General features: G+C 40.0%; 1 protein-coding gene across 21 annotated transcripts in view; it reads left to right on the top strand.

Annotated features, from left to right (window-relative positions):
- Window positions 1-1,507, top strand: part of rbfox1 (RNA binding fox-1 homolog 1) — a 644,474-nt gene extending 642,967 nt beyond the window's left edge. For all 21 annotated transcript variants that reach the window (XM_069181079.1, XM_069181083.1, XM_069181077.1 and 18 more), the window contains one exon: window positions 1-1,507. This exon is cut by the window's left edge. The gene's annotated coding sequence lies outside the window, so the exon portion shown is untranslated.
- Window positions 1,508-11,897: the final 10,390 nt, after the last annotated feature.

The following is an 11,897-nucleotide window of genomic DNA, read 5'->3' as shown; positions in this document are numbered from 1 at the left end:
AGTCATGTTGATTTCTGCATTTTTACATTGCCTTTGTTTTTAATTTGATTCTATTTTTGGTTTGTTTGAGGGGAAAAGGGGTGGGGGATTGGTCAGGGATGGGGTGGGGCCCAGGAATTTAGGCACCAGGGTTGGGGGGGCAGTTGGGAGGAGGGAGGGGGTGTTATTAATCCCGAAAAAAAATTGCTACAGTGTCAGAAGGGGTCACCACTGTACTGACTATTATCAGCTGTCTTAAATCATTCACTATTCAAAGCCAAAGGTTGTGTTCCTGGGGCGCTTTCTGACACTAGTACATTATGATTTTTTTTTTGTAGAAGATGTCAGAAACGCCCCAAAAGATATTTCACCAAGGCAGTATTTAACTGTTTAACCATTACCTAGTTGTTTAATCAAAACCTTAACTAGTTTAGGCCATTTAAAAAGCGTTCTTTTTATATTACTTCCAGTATATAAATTATTGATATCATTGCTGACTTTTGTATTATGGGAGGGAAAAAAATACAAATAAAAACATTAATAAATAAGGTGATAAAAGCACTGTTTCTATTTTTTCTTTTTGTTTTTCAGAAGGAAAGTAATAAAACTAGAATTCTTTGTACCAGTTAAAAAAAAAAGACAACAACAATGTATAAAATTTGAACTGTGCAGTGGAAATGTTCTGTTATAGAAAATACACAACCTATGATGTTTTAGATTTAGTCTAGTAGACCAACTGTTAGAGAAAGGTGTATCATTTTTATGGAATTACATGATAATCATATTCAGGTTTATATAAACATTTTACAAGTATTGCAATCATTATGTAGAGATAATCATGGTATTTTTGTCAGCTTGGTACTTTTTAGACCTTACTGTACTGCACCCACAACCTGCAATTTTTCCTCTGTTCACAGCTTGTGATACATTGTTTTGTTGTTTGTATGTTTGCTTTTCATTTGATTATTATTCAAATTGTTTTTAAAGCAAGATCCTTTAGTTATTTTTTTAAACAAGGCCTTTACATGAAGGAACTGATTTGTTTAAGGAAAATATTATATATATATATATAAAATTCAGTCTCTCCGAGTTATTTCAGAGTGCCACACGAGCTGTCAAGGTGGCTCTTGGCTCTTTGTGAGCGTTTCTGAAGAATTGCAGCTTGTCTGTGCATATGCTAAGACTCTGTTCATGTTGTCCTGTTTACAAGTAAACCTAAGTTGAGGTGTTTGTCACAGGTCTCCTTTTTGTATTTATAAAAAAAAAGAAAAGAAAAAGAAAAAAACTACAACAAATACAAAGCAGCTTAAAGCTGTCTCGCTGCAGATCTTAGTTATATCCTCATGTGTACTGTGCGCGTCACACCGCACAACTCAGTAAATTATCTTACCCACCTCTGTGATTCTACTATAAAAATTCTGCTTTAAAAAAAGTGTTGTGACCAGGCGTTCTCCTTGTCATCGTATGTGCATGCCGTATGATCAGCTGAACAATAACCATCAATAAAGTTTCACAAGATAAGGGGAAATTGTGGTTGTCTGTTCTTTTATTTGATTCATGTGTCGCGTGCCATTGCAGAAAGTTATAAAGTGGTCGGGTTCAAGCTTTCAAAAACAAGCTTTTCTGTCAAATAACAGATTATTTCTGCCCTGTTTTGATCAATCCTGTTTTTATGTGGCAGTGAGGGAAGGTATAGAGGAAGCCAGACAAAACTACAGCTCAGCTAAAGTGGTTTTACACCCTCACAGAGACATTGAGACAAGACTCTACAATTAAGTAAAATCTTGAGTTCTTTGTGGTCTGGATGGGACTCAAAAAAGAGGACTGTCAGGTCACCCGAAGTGACCTTCCAAAGCAAAGTTTGTTTTGAATTCAAAGCTTATCACACTCAAAAGAGTTCCTCACGTCTCTTCTGGCCTGGATTACCGGGACACTTTCCAGCTGTCTTTGTGCACCTCAGCTGAAAAGAGCTAAAGTATTAATTGGCCTTTTGCTCATTGAGTAAATCAGCAGACCACTGAGCGCTCAGATGGAATGAAAAGCAAAAAGACAGCAAGTCTCTGCAAGGCTGTGGTTGAGGGGCCATACATACATTTGGGTGGAGCCTTGTACAAATGGTACCAGTGAGTTTATATATTACTGCTGGGTGTTTGACTGAAGAAACCTGAGTCACGTGACTTGCTTACGGGAACAACAGCACTGCCCCCATGAAGAATATGAACCACAAGTCCAGCTACAGGTCTAGAGCCCTAACAACTGTACCACACTGCTGTTAGGCTCCATAGTTCAGGCCACTGATTCAGAGATTCAGACCCCTCTCAACTATTCTATTTACTGTAATTCCAGGACCCTGCTGTCTTTAATCCACTGTCCCCTGACTGATTTATGTCCCCCTCCACCTGCTCCACACTGTGCCAATACACCCAGACATGGTCAGTACATGCAGGGTCCTAAACACTAGTTTAGTCTCCCTTACTGCTTCTCAGCCTGGCACTCCCAAAACAATTGCTTTATTAGAATTGCATTAAGGTTATTTTTTTATGTACACTTGTGCACAGACTGTGCAACAGCAAGATTCCCAAATTTGGAAAGGACATATTTCAGCAGTGGAAAGCACTTCCAAAATATGTGGCCTGCCCTCTATCAACACGATCTCAGTCCATTCTGTACTCCAGTGTTGCATTTCCCCTAACTTATTATTATTATTATTATTATTATTATTATTATTATTATTATACAGTATATGGTACAGCCTGTGCTGACAATGAGTTGCAATTTTCTGACCTCATCAGCACAATGCGTATTGGCACTATACATATTTGCCAGCCCTGAATACTAAATAGTCAGTTTTCTTTGGCCAAACCTCTGTCCACTTACCGTAGAACTTTACAGCTGGGCCTTGTTTGGGACAAGTCAGATCAAACATTCTGAGATGGCTACAGAAATTTTTCTCAAGAATATTGTTTTATAGCCTTGATGGCTCTAAAATGACAAGGCTCTTGGTTACCTCAGGCCCTTTAATTTTGTTTTTAATCCTCAATGAAAAGTCAGCTTGTTTTTTGTTGTCCAGTTCTTCAAAGCCACGAAGATCTGTTTTACTATCTGCTCTGTGAACCGTATTTCTTTGGATGAGCAGGTAAGTCGTTAAACCTAATGCAGCATGCACAAAGGAACAAGAAGTGGCCGCCATGGGGTTTTGGGTCTGGAATCACCTCATTCTACAGCAGGTAATAATGTTAATGTTCAGCATGGAACTGTGGGACACAAACTAGAAAACATGCCTTATTTCTACATAAACTGATTCAGACCGACATCGATTATGTGTTTGTCGAATCAGATTTCCCCAAACTTGTCAAAATTCTCCCCAAAATGTCAGTGAGATCTGCCAAAATTATATTAAAAATGACAACTTCATTGCATTGACACCCCTCTTCTACAATGTCAGCTTCACTTTGCTCGTTGAGGACCAGAATTCCAGCCACATGGGTCTTACTTTGATCTGTCGTGACATGCCAGTAGAAAAAGCGGAGAGGTGTAGCAGGTGATCCACTGGGAGGGTGGGGTTCCTTATATTTCTCATTATAGTTCTCATCCAGAAGTCTAACCAGATTTTATCATCAAACCAAATGGTGAAAATCGTATGGCTTCAGTGTGCCTATGCAAAGTTCCAACGGACGTATAGCAGAAATCTTTTTATCATCTTAAGGAAATAAGCAATGAGCTTTTAAAAAATACTCTTTTCCAAAAAGACAAAGCGCAATACGTCTCAGTTACTTTTTCAGGGTGACATGTAATGAGTCTGAGCCAGAAATGGAGCTTGAGCATGGAGTTCTGTTACACAACCCTTGGTCTAATGACCCCTGATCATCCAGACACACACACACAGTGGATAACTAGTCAGAGTGCATTAGGATACATAATTAATCCTTTTGCCTCTTTTGTGGTGCTTCTCGTTTCTCAATGGGACAGACCATTTCAGTCAAAATCTCTTGAAAACATCTCCATTCACACTAAGAGGTTACTTCCTGGCCTTAGAAGCGTGCCTGAGCTCAGAAAAACCGATTGGATTACAGTCATTTTGAGTTTATATATTTTTTTTCTCCATACCTGTGTGAAGGTCACATTTGCCTTGGCTGTAATGAAATATCTCAATGCTGCCATCCAAGATCAATGATGTAATTCCCAGTCACATATCAAACTTCCTTCCAAAAAGCTGGATGTTCTCAGTGCTAGACATGGAGAGTAGCCCAGCAGAATTAATCCGGCATGTTACAAAAACAAAAATCTCCCCTTTGAATTGTTTGTACTGTATGTTCCTCTCATTTATGTTGTTTTCCCTCTATTGGATGCAAGGAAAGATTTTGCAGAGGAAACCTTTGAAAGACTGCTGCACATACAGTAAACTTAGTTTCTGGCATATTTAAAAATTGTTCAGGGAATCAAAAAAGAACTTGTCTACTATAAGTTAAAATTCAAAGAGAGTTTCAGTATTTTTTAAGGAGCAGCCTTGTAAAATTCCCGAATGACATTTGAATCGTTCACAAAGATGTGAAGACCTGGAGCCAGTTAGATAGTGGCTATGATACCATCGAACGTTTGAAGAAGATACAGTGTCAATGCTGGTCTGAAAAATCCTAGCATCAGGAAAGAAGGGAGCACTCCAGTCATGCCCCTGCACTCCTGAGTCCAGAAAAATGCTCAAACCTGTGTCTGGGGCAAGATGCCTTGCATCTAGGAGTCCAACTGTAGGTTAGGTCCCCTTTCAGGCCATCAAGGCCCATGAGGAATGGGGGGCAAGGGCCATTGACCATGAAACACATGAAGTGGAGGTGATATGGTCTCAAATCACGCTCCTGCCAGCCTAATACCCCCGGAAGGATTAACTCCCAGGACTCACTTGGAAAGCAGGCTGAGTGGACCTGGGAGCCATCTAGAAGGAATTAGAGCAACCTACATCACTTTCTCCTATCTGTATTTGAACCCAGGACCTTCCGGTCAGGAGCTAGATGCCCCTGCCAGTCCAACTGTAGCCCCTACCTATAGTACACCCCTATGACCTTGTGTCCCAAAGATGAGGATTCTAATTAGCTCTGTAAGGGATGGTTAAGACTTTTCACCTCCATCACTTATAGAATGGCATTTCAGCTTTAAAGATTATTAGTGCAACCCCTTGTCATTTACTTATTCCAAGCTGGCATGATAAGTTAGCTATCTATTCTTTTGTTCCTGTACTAGGTCATTTGTAACAAATCCTGTTTCTTTTTAAAGGATAATAATTGGAACTATTAAACATTTTGTTCTGAAATTCTCAATTTGAATATTTCCATCCTTGGCTTTTGAGCCATTTGCTATGGAGATACCACAATATCCTGTGTATTTGCTCAATCAAATGACTGTGATGGAAGAGATATAATGGGGGTGTTTCCAATAGATTCACAATAGGACAAGTAAAATTCAATTTAGTTTTATTAAGCTCCTTTAATAAGCAGATCCTCTTTTTGAATAAATGGAAATGAAATAATGTTAATAAAAACTATGCCAAAATGAAATCTGACAGTATGGTATTTGCACAGGAGGTCATAGTGACCCTGAAACCATGAAACTTTGAAAGTCTTATTATCCACAGGAAGTTTTTATAATGTTTATTTAGAACTTTGATTTGGGAGGTGACATAGTACATCAAATACAGTGTCTTTTGTTCTCAGTTGGTCAGTCCTTGTGCAAATCACAATGAGATCAGTCAGAATTCACCCGTGTCCCTGCTTTGCATAACCTTTTTCTTTTTTTCTATAAACAACGCAGACTGAAATACAAGCTGAATTCAAAACAGCTTTCGTGTTGCAAAGCTTAATTGCAAAAAAAGTACAGGTTGTGATTAATGAATATACTTTGCCATATCGAGAATATGGCCACAAGTTTCACCATCGATTTAATCATTCCAGTGGTGGCAACAGAGAGGCAATAGCTTGGTAATAAAGGCTCAAACAAAATAGGTGAAGAAATTAATTCTGAATTAATAGATTCATTAATTCAGATGTTAGTCACATCCTGCCTTGTTGGTCTAATTCTAGTTCTTTATTTCTTCGGAGGAATGATTCAGTAATTAACAGGCCAATAGGACTATGATTTAAAAACAATGAATTCTGTTGTAAACGTTCCTCACAGTTCCAAAGTACAGTCAGGTCCCTTTCCCAGTTATACTGGTTTGATGTCCAGTCAGATTCCTCATGGAAGCATGGCTTAAGCCTTACACATACTACACTCCCTTCTTGTGAGTAGACCGGCTTGTCAGTAATAATTTGATTCATTTCACTATATTAAATCGTGCATTAATCATGTCACTTTGGTCTCTTTGCTCAGGTTGATTTGCAGTGTGGGACTAACTGATAATAAATGTGTGATTGATTATCCCACAATTACGCTAACTGTGTGGATGGAGTCTCCTAGCGCCACCTCTCTTTCACTGTGTTCCGTTGAGGGCCTGAGCCCAAGACATTGGCTGCACATGGTTTGATTTGGCTCCAAGCAGATCCAAGTTACAGGCAGCAGCCTGTCAATACTGAAATAAATGGCACTGCCACATACCAGAAGCCAACAACCCCAGCACCTTTTTATTCTCAGATAATCTTCTGTCCTAAAAATTGCAAAACCCACTAGTGGCTTTATACACGTAATACTCTCGGATGCAGTGTACTGCTATAAGGGTGTCTTCTTCAATATCTACCTATTGTCAATGACAAACAATTCCCCGTTCTGAATTTTTACATGCCTGAGGCGAATCATGTATAACAGTGAAAAACATCCATCAATTACCAAGTTCCTATTTTGTGACATGGGGACAAACAAGTTTTGATTTAATGGCGCACGTATCTTTCAAAGGCCTACCATACAGGTTCCCAGTATGACCTATATTACTATAAACCAGTGGATCAAAACTCCTGTGCTGCAGGTAGGGAGTCACAACTGACCTGTTTGGCAAGATCCTAGTAGGAAAAATACACACACACCCACCCTTCAGGCTAGTAGAAAACTCAGACCTTGCAAGTTGTAAGGCAGCAGCACAAAAGACTGCACAGCTGCAGATCATTCTCTTCAAGCAAATGCTGTCTGAACATCCATCCTCTTTCAGAAGCAGCTCTGTGATTGAAATCAATGGGCATCACCTGATTTTGTTGCATGCTGATTAGATGGAATGTAAATAGTGGGAAATACGTGTAAGATTACATTTGTACATAAAACATTTTAATAAGGAAAACACAAAAGTATCAATAAGGTATAAATATATACCATAAATTAAATCAAGATGTTCATTATGCAGTTTCAGAGATGAAATAATTCCAAAATAATATTGCATGAACAAAGATTTTATTGTACCTTTAATTCGATTATTTGGAGTCTTCAGCTTCTTTCGTAGAAGGGTGTTAATTGCTTATCCAGAAGCAATTAACCAGCAACAGGTGTGGGAGTCCTGTGTGCTTGAAGCTGTGAAACACTCATGAGGTTAGAGGTAAGTTTTGCTCTATGTTGTCTAGATTTTTAACATTTCTTTTTACTTTCCTCATGATGTGTGGAGAAAATACAACATAGTTGCATTGCACCAGGAGCATAAAATGCTCTTCCATGAGTTTAGTTTTAAACTTGTTGGTCAGTTTACAGCTCAGAAACTGCGTCTAGTTTTATTGAAGTCTCTGAATGAAAACAACTTGAAAGGCTATGGACCCTAACATAACTTTGTTTCACAAAAAGCTGAGTTTTGATTATGTATGGATTAAAAATGTTTAGCATCTGCAACTTTATAGCATCTCAGCAAGAAGTGTGACCAGAAAAAAAAATGCTTTTGGGGTGAAAGGGACAATTTTCCACCTAGTTGGTTTCTACTGCATCGCTTCATGCTTGAAATCATACAGTAAGTCATGAGAATAGGTGGCATTATAAAGACAAAGTCATTGCATTAAATATGTTGACCTACTTTTTTTTTTACTCAAACATCATATTACACTTTAAGGTGTCCTCTCTAATGGAACTGAACAGCCAGGTGGCAGCACTAAGAAATCTGTCTCACATGATACTTTTGTTACAACTCTGTTGAAGGACTGACGTATTTTTCGTATCTGATTCCTCATTTCCTTGTTTGCAGTTTTGTTCTGCATATTTGATGTTCATGGCCAAACAGTTCAAAGCATGACAGGTATTATAAGACATGAATTTGCACTAGTATTGATGAGATTCAATATCATGTTCTTCTTTTTTTATGGAAATTGGCTAAATCAGTTTCCTGAATGATGGCGCTAGGCATTTTTTGTGCGGTGCTTATAAAGTTACAGAAGAGCAATTGGACAAGAAGCGACATGTGAGTCGTGGTGTGCCTGGCAGCGCGAGGGAATGTATGTCACTATGTCATGCCACTGCTCTGATTAAAGTGTCATTTAATTTGCTGTCATCTGGCTTCAGGAATAAACACTGTCAGGCTGTGATGATGGGTGTAAAAAAATGTGTTACGAAAACTAGGAGAAATAACAGGATAGCAGTGGCACAAAGGTTAATCAGCTCTTAATCAAATCTGTTCTGCTCCTCTTTCTCCCAGGGAGTGAGAGATAATAGACATGTCTCATCAGGGATTAGGCAGCAGGCCTGTGCCACTGGGATTCTTTAATATTGCTGCCAACACTTTTAACCACCCTGTCGCAGAGGCAAAACCATTCTTCTCCCCAGAGAGCACCCATCACCTTTTCTTTTCATTAATGCGGCTTTTAAGTCAGGGCCTACTAACCCTTGGTGTAAACAAGAGGAACAGTGACTGGATTGCACCTCATTATTTCATTTTTTTTTTCAATGAAACTATGAAACGTAGTGCTACTGCAGTCAATCAGAGCCCACGGTGTTTCACTATTCATACCTGACGTGACACTGTAGCAATCTGCTTTGTTTCCTCTGTTGATTAATAGTAGACACTCAGCAGACACAGTGCTTCATGTTCTTTCTGTAAGAGATATAGAGCAGCGTGGTCCAGGCATGTCAAATACTGCAGTATGTGTGTGGATCTCGCTAAATTACCAGTAATACACTGGAAAAAGTTTTTAATATAGTGCACTTAAGAAAATAGTTAATAGAAGTAAAAAACTTAGTAGCAAAGCAAATAGCAGAAAGACTGTACAATAGAGACCATCAACCCCCCCCCCCCCCCCATACACACCCCCCCGATGCTTTACATTTTTGGCAACAGGCGTTGCCCTTTGATTACTCACAGAGTAGCAACCCTTGCAAATTCCAGACATCCATGTAATGTACCTCAGATCTATCATAGAAGGAAAAGGCCGATTGTAGTATAAGAGCTGGGTCTGTTAAAATAACTCCGATAGTGTAGTTGTACAAAATACATGATGGCTACTAGATGCAGACTTTCCAATTGCTGTTGGCTGGATTTTTGTCAGGATAAGGGCATTGTAAATTAGTCATTTTTCCATGTCGGAGATCTTTTTGTTTTAATGATATCTTTATTTCTAACTTCTATTGAGAGAGCAATGCTTTCTTTGTTACTGTTATCTTAGAGGTCTTGCTTGCTGGGTCCTGCATGGATTGACAGATGTACAGAAGAGTTGCCAGCCCTAATCTCCTTCTACTTAGTGCAGGGCTTTTACTGTAGGTCTTTGTCACCACAATAAACTAGATACCAACGTTTCTGACTGAAAAATTACTTGCTTAAAATTATGTACAATTGCCTCCTGTTCTCCTTTGACATCATCTAGACCTTGATTAGCACTGAAAATGTCCACTTCTCTGTAAAGCTTGGATCTTACTCCTCTTTCATTTTCAAGCCACCTGCATTGTGGAGGACTTAAGGGGAGTTTTCTTACCTTGCTTGAGTTAACACCCAAGAGGCAACTATAGCTCTTCTACAACTCAATGAAACTTTTAAACCTCTGATACAAGGTTTAAACAAAGGAAGGCTTTGGTAAGAAAATGGTTAAACGACACATCTGTAGCAGTTGAAGGTACGAGGATGAGACAATAGTGATGAATCAACCCACTAACTAATGTCTTAATATAGCCCATCTGACGGTAATGGATAACATCCTGGCCTAATGCTCTGGTCTGTCAGCACGGGAGTAAAATGAGTTTGGTGGTCTATACTTCGGTCCCTTGCGAGAAGCAGTGTCGTCTTGCAAAACTGTCACATAATTTGTCATGCCTGCCATTCTTTACTCGAGAGACTGGGGCATTAAATTAAAGGCAGAATCGGAGATCTCGCGTTGCCCTTGGTCATGCCACTAGTGCGAATGGTACTAGGAAGGACGCGGTCTTCAAGATGCCAAGACTATAACTGTATTTAAACAAGATAATTACAGTCTATAAACTGTGTACTTCATATAAACAAAACAAATTATTTGTTGGTTTCACATCTTAACTCTTAATCCATGAATCATTCAAACACATACTGTATACAGTATATTGGCATTCATGTCTTGCTGTTTAAAAACAATCTGCCATTCTGCAGTGTAAGAAGGCTACAGGATATTTGTACATGGGATGGTTTGATAGTGGCTGGAATTATGCTGCGTATGGTCATTGCATGAATCATCAAGAAGGTGTCTAGGGTATAAACTGCCAGCAGTGCGATGGATTGAGATGTTTAATGGTGAAAAACTTATCAAATTTCCAAGTCAATGTGTATGAAATGGTTATCATGACACTCTTCCAAAAGCAAGGAACCTGCTACCGGATAGACCTCCAGCATTTTTCTAGGGCAACAGTGTTTTGGCAAGGTATAGTCCCATGTTGGGCCCAATGCTTCCACAATCCACTTCCGTTGGCCACAAACCTGTGCGCCAGAAGTAAACAGCCTTCTGATACCGGAGGGATGTTTTAAGATTGTTTCGGAGTTGTTAGAACTGAACCGTCTTCGAAAGGTAAAAATCTCAAAAGACAAAAGACTGGAACATCGCTTCTAGGGAGCGGTGGTCCACTTAAACTCTACGACGGGTTCAGTCTGGCACTACAGGGGCTGCCTTCTGTGGATGCCATTGAGTCTCTGGGAAGAAGGGAAGAAGAGAGAGGCGACCCACCCCCACCCCACCCGCCCGCAAGCTGAATATGTGCCATTTCTTGAGACTCTCCTCCTTTCATCAGTGCACAGCTTCAGAAGTCAGGTTTCATTATTCTCCTGTTCTTTTGTTTGCTTTGTTTTCCTTCTCCTTCTGGCCCCTAATTGCCTTTCTTTGCGCACCAGAGTGAGGAGCCCACTTGTCACAGCCTTCACTTCCGAGTGACGCTTCTCTTTCATGTTTCTGATGTCTAGTCTCTTCCGTTTGTTCCCCCCCCCCTTTCCTTTCTTCCCCCTCTCCTATTCCCCAGTGCTCCCCATATGCTCCTGTTTAATATTTAATCAGGTCCACCTTGTCTGCAGCATTGCTGGCTTCATTAGATAATTAATGGCTGCCTGCATCTCATTTGCCTGGGTTGATGCATCTGCAGCCAGTAATTAGAGCGAGAGTATATTAGCAGCAGCGGCTTCGTTTATTTGCAAAGCGCTCTCTGTGATTGAGGCCACTGGGAACGGCGTGCGCGGACAGACTGTCTCTCCCATTAATAGTCCCGCTTTGTTTACATTTTTACTACTAGTTTTGCAACGCTGCACAACCTGGCGGTTCGGGGAACAGTTGGCGCTGCAGATTTGACTTTTATAATTTAGTAAATAATTAGGTAATTCACAGCAATAATGCTCCGCCAGAGCAGTCGACCAGATTTAGCAGAATCTGGAAGGGATTTTTATTAGCCAGCAAAGGAGGGAGCTGGCAGATGAAGTGGCCTAGTCGACCCCTTGCTCCGTTTCCATCTCTTCCGCCTTTGGAAAATCCAGCATCAATCCTGTTCGGTCCCTCTATGGCCTCTACATACAGATCTTGAAATAATCCCCTCAC

Source organism: Lepisosteus oculatus, chromosome 19 (assembly GCF_040954835.1).
Source record: "Lepisosteus oculatus isolate fLepOcu1 chromosome 19, fLepOcu1.hap2, whole genome shotgun sequence".
In the NCBI taxonomy this organism is placed as follows: Eukaryota; Metazoa; Chordata; class Actinopteri; order Semionotiformes; family Lepisosteidae; genus Lepisosteus; species Lepisosteus oculatus.
This window is presented reverse-complemented; position numbering and strand designations above follow the sequence as displayed.